General features: G+C 48.0%; 1 long non-coding RNA gene across 1 annotated transcript; it reads left to right on the forward strand.

Annotated features, from left to right (window-relative positions):
* Window positions 1–209: 209 nt before the first annotated feature.
* LOC107214853 lies at window positions 210–3,773 on the forward strand. The gene is made up of 2 exons (XR_002002459.1): window positions 210–400; window positions 2,856–3,773. It is a non-coding gene; the product is annotated as an uncharacterized LOC107214853 (long non-coding RNA).
* Window positions 3,774–5,188: the final 1,415 nt, after the last annotated feature.

Below are 5,188 nucleotides of genomic sequence, written 5' to 3' on the forward strand. Positions count from 1 at the left end.
AAGGCGTTCTGCCGTGCTTTGGGTTAACTCTGGGTTGATAAGCAAGACCTGGGAGCGCAGGATGAGGATTTGCAGAGCAGGCTGGAGGGTTTGGGGACACTTTGGGTGGCTTTGTGAGCGGGGCGGGCCGGGCAGGGCAGGGAGGAGCCGGGAGCTCCATTGGCTGCAGCCACAGGTGAGCTCAGGGATAAAACCTCACCTGCGGCCGCCGGGAGGGGCTGGGGCTGGTACCGCGCTCCCGCCCCCGGGTTCTGCTCCAAACACTGACAGAAAGAATAGAAACCCCCAGTTTCATTGTCCCCCCACTCTCAGCTGAGTGGCTCGTGTCCTTAGCGTGGTTTTGGTGGAAGTTCGGTGCAGCAGCTGCGGGATGGGAGTGGGAGCTGCCCAGCAGAGCCAGGTGAGTGAGTGACCCTTCCAGCCATGGGCTGTCCCTGGGGGTCACCTGGGCACAGGTGAGGGCTGGGGGAGGGGAGCCACAGGATGCTCTAATGAGGTGCCCTAATTAACCCTGCTCCTGTGGCAGGAGCGCTGCTCGGTCCCTACAAACGCCAGCGCCCTTGGCCGTGTGGAAATGGAGGGAGATGGGTTCTAAAAGGAAAAATGAGAACTTCCCAAACAGTTCCTGGGGATATTTTAAGTCATTTTAAGATGCTGGAAGCAGCAGCTGGTGGAGCATGGGGAGGTATTTCCCAAAGCAGCAAGAACTGGGAGGTTGGTGCTGTTTAAGATCAGATTCAATCAGAACCTGTGCAGTTGCTCCGGACTTGCACTGGTGCAACAAATACCAGATCTGAGATGCTGTCCAGGCCACCCTTCGTAAGGATTTAACTTTGTTTCAATCAGTTGATTCTTCCCTTGATTTTCTATGTGAAGAACTTAAAACTGTTCCCTATCCAGTGGTATCCTATATCTATATTTAGAAAACAGTCACACTTGGTAATTTGCCTTATGGGACAATTTTAACTTGCTTCAGTTTGAGTTTGGTCTGTGAGGTCCCAAAGCCGTTGTGTGGGGTGTTCTGAGATGCTGAAGTTTGGTTTGGGCGAGCTGTGGGACCAGGGGGCTCCGGCTGCATTTCCCCCTTTCTGTGGGTGCCTTGTTTGTGTTGGCTGTTGTGTGAAAGTGTCCAAAGGCCTTCTCTCACTTTCCCAAGAGAGACTCAGGAGCTTTGAGCCCAGCTGAACAATCGGGCTCCTCTCCACGTGCAACCCACAGGGCTAAAGCCAATTTCAAATGTAACTGATTCTTATGGGGTAAAACTCCCTCAAAACCAAGAGAAATTTCCCTTTTGAAAGAAATAGCAGCCAGTTGCAAGGAAAACGTTTGGGAAAGTACGAGGATAACGCCTGATAAAGGCAGGAAAAAATGGATCCCTGAATGAGCAGGAGCAGCCCAAAGCTTGGACACAACACCTGGATCAGGCTGGGGCTGTGGAAGTGCTGCCTCTGGAATTCAGAGTCAGAGCCATAATACAGGGACAGAAATTGTTCTGTGTTTTCTCCCCAGGATGGGGAGCTCCTGGTGCTGAGCCCAGCACAGGATTTCCAGAGTTTGCCATCCCTGGGGTCAGTGCTCAGCCCTTTCAGAGCATCTGCCTGGACCACTGGACCCCACAGACAAAGGAATAGAGAAACTTTTGCTCATTTTAAAGTTCAGGGAGGTCCAGCACAATTTTATGCGACCTTTAGTGAAAGGTCTGCCCCTTCTGAGGATGCAGCAGACCTTTGCTGCTGCTCAGCTGAAGCTGCAGCCTGACCCTCAACATTTCTTCCCAGCAAAAATCAAGGGGGGGATCTCATTAAAACTTGAAAAACCCAACTCCCCACATTTTAAATGGGCTGTTCAGGACCGAGGGGAGCTGTTGGAGCTGGAGCTCGCATTTCAGGTTTTTATTACCATTGATTTAATGTGAGATTTGGCTGATAAGAACCTTGATTTAATGATGGGAGCTGCAGCTGGGCTCGGCACATTCCGGCTCTGAGGGGTTAATGCCCCGGAGCTGTGCATGAACAAATGCACGAAGGCATTTGTGGGGTGAGCCCGTCCCAACTTGCCTGATAAAAGGCGTTTCAAACAAGGCAGGATTGCACAGAGGAATTTGGGTTGATGGGTCCCTGCCTGGGCCACCCTTTCTCAGGGCTTACCCAAAAGCTTCGGACAAGTCCCGACACAGCCAGGGAGAGGCTCCCAGCAGCTTCAGATTTAAAAGCAACAGAGAAACACCCCAAACCATTTGTTCTGTAAAATCATCCATCAGCACCTCCTCGCTGGGCTTTGTGGGTTGCTTTGGGGTTGATTTCTTTTTTTAATTTAAGTGCAGGTGAACATTTCAGTTCACCTTCAAGGCAAGTTTTGCACCTTAACCTCCCTTTTCCCAAGCTGAGAAGTGCAAGCAAATTAAAATTTGAGATCTGAAGTTATCCAGGAGTGTGTGGGAAACTTGCCAAAGTCAAAGCCCCGGTTTTCCCAGGCATTGAGGAGGAAGGAACTGGAACCTTAATTTGGAAAAGCCACCCAAACTGGAAACCCCATTTGCAATTCCTTGCTGGGATGTGGAGAATTTCCATCTCATTCATGGGATTTGTGGGGTTTGATGTAGATTTGCTTTAATGTTTCAGTTCTTTAGAGGAGAAGCAACACACAATGCTAAGGATATGCATTATATTCTGATTTATTAATTTATAGATAAAACCAGGACATATTTATAAAGTAAAATATTTAAACCTATAATCAGATTCCTTTACAGGAACCTCAGAAATATCTTTATTGCACAGATGTAGGAATGGGCTGGACTTTGATGGGGGAATATTCCTGAAAGTCTTAATTTTCATTATTTTTTGTCTCTTTCACAGATGGGAAGCCCTCAGGAAGAGGCTGCAAACCTTTTAGAGGGTTTTTACCTATTTAAATAGGTAAATCCCACGACTTCCATGAAAGCCATGACCCATCTCCCGAAGGGGAGCAAACCCCAATTCCCACATCCTGCAGGCCGGGATTAATGGGATTATCTCTCCTCTGTCCTCTAAAGGGAAGCAGGACCTTAACACACACTCCCAGTATGGCCAGAGGTCTTTAAGAGGGTCCACACTTCAGGAAAATTGCCTGCAGGCATTCCTTGGCTCCTGTAAATTCAGTGTTTAAGGCCAGAAGGGAGCCTGGCCATTATCTGGTCACACCTCCCTTGTAAAAGCCATAAAAGACAGAATAAACCGCCTTGAGCATTTAATTTGCAGAAGCTCCTGGTGGATGAAAAGCCTTCAAGGGATGGAGAGCTGCCACATCCTCGGCTCAGCTCTTCCCACAATTAACAGGACAAAGTGTCCCAAGTGGCTGCTTTGCTCCAGGTTAAAGTGACAGAGGTGAAAAACAGGGATGGGAGGGGAAGGAAAAAGAGGATTTCAGCCCAGACAAGCCCACCAAGCTCCAAGTTCACACCTCCACACACCCCGTGTTCCCCTAAAGGCACCCGAGCTCCCCAAAACCTCCCCGGTGTTCCCCAGGGAAGCGAGGACGATCCATGGATTCTGTTGTCCTTCATTCCACCGGAGTCTGTCTCGTAGCAAACCAGATTTCAGTGGAGTGAAGCTCAAGAGACATGGAGGAGCTGCTGCCACTGCCCAGCTGGGAAAGCACACGGAAATTGGGAGAGGAGCAGCACAAGGAGCTCTTTAATAACGCGAATATTTCCTGAAAATCCCCAGTAAGAACCCTCTGTGAGCATGTACTTCCTTTCTGCATAATGTGTAAAGATTAAAAGTCTACAAAGACCACAAGCTGCTTTCTGGAAGGTTTAAATACCTTATTAGCAGGAAATTAAACCTAAAGTGGATAAATGAGCTGTGTAACCTCATCCCTTTCAGTCATCTTCCCTCCAGGATGGGACAGCCAGGGAAGAAACCAGAAAATAACCTCATTTCAATGCACTTGCACCTCAAAAACCTCTCCCCACAGAATCCCCAGTCGTGCCAGCTTCCCTCCATCTCCCCTGCCACTCCACCTTCAGAACCTGTAAAAACTCCATTAATATTTTAGACCCATTTATTTAGTAATAAAATTAATGTAAATAAGATGGAAGTTGAGGAGAACTCAGATTTTTCAGGCTGAGCACAGGATAGATCTTTCAAGGTGTCAGTGTAAATTCCTTGAAGGTTAATGCAGTTAAACATATTTGATGCATAAATGTGTCACATCTAACACTAATCATTCACCAGTCGTAATTGCCTTTTCAAAAGTCCTCCCCTCCCTGAGAGAAATGCAAGAAAAAATGAGATCTGGCAAATTTAAAACAAAAAAACAAATAATGTCTTCCTCCCATCAGGATGTATTATTTGCCTTGATAGATTTAGTAGCAGATTTCAAGGATTTATTGTCCTGTATTATTTCTCTGACTGGCTGCAAGAGCTTCAGGAGCCACTTGCTGATGGTTTTTCCTACAAGCACCGAGCACAGAAGGCTTTGCTCCCTGCCAAGCCCCAGCTCCTGGTGCTGAGCTCTCCCACTCAGCAAACCCAACTCCTGGATGTTTTATTCCATTTCAGTTTATTCCATTTAGGCCCATTCCTGTGTTTCCCATCTCTCAAAAGCAGCTTTCCCTGTTGAAGTTTCACTGGAATTCAAACCAAACCATTCCAGCCACAGCCCAGAGCACAGGATTTGCAGGAGGGAGTTTGGCCAGCCCCACACTGGTTTGGTTTTCTGTGCTTCCTTTTCCATCTAACACTTCAGATCTTGACATCAACCACCTCCAAAACCAGTCCTGGGAGCTTTTCACACAATGGTTTGGTTTGGAAAGGATTGTCAAGGTTGTTCCATTCCAACTCCTTCCACCCCCCCAGGCTGCTCAAGCCCGGTCCAGCCTGGCCCTCAACTCCTCCTTTTCCTGAAGGATTTTCCCCCAGAACATCTGAGAGCTCAGCAAGCCGTTCTTTGGAGTTCTAGAGAGGGGTGACAGCAACACTGGGAGGAATTTGGAGGTTTTTTTCCCTTTGTTCTCCTTTTAGCAAACCAAGAGTCCAAACCAGGGCAAATCTCCCGTGTCAAGCACAAGTGGATGAAAACCTCACAACTTTGTGTATTTTCCAAGTAAAAGCAATAAAACAAGGGGTCCTGCCTTGGCCCAGGTGTGCAGGGCAGAATTCTGTGCTTCTGCTGAGCATCCACTGGAGCACAATTTGCCTTCCCACCC

This window comes from Parus major, chromosome 26, assembly GCF_001522545.3.
Source record: "Parus major isolate Abel chromosome 26, Parus_major1.1, whole genome shotgun sequence".
NCBI classification, from domain to species: Eukaryota; Metazoa; Chordata; class Aves; order Passeriformes; family Paridae; genus Parus; species Parus major.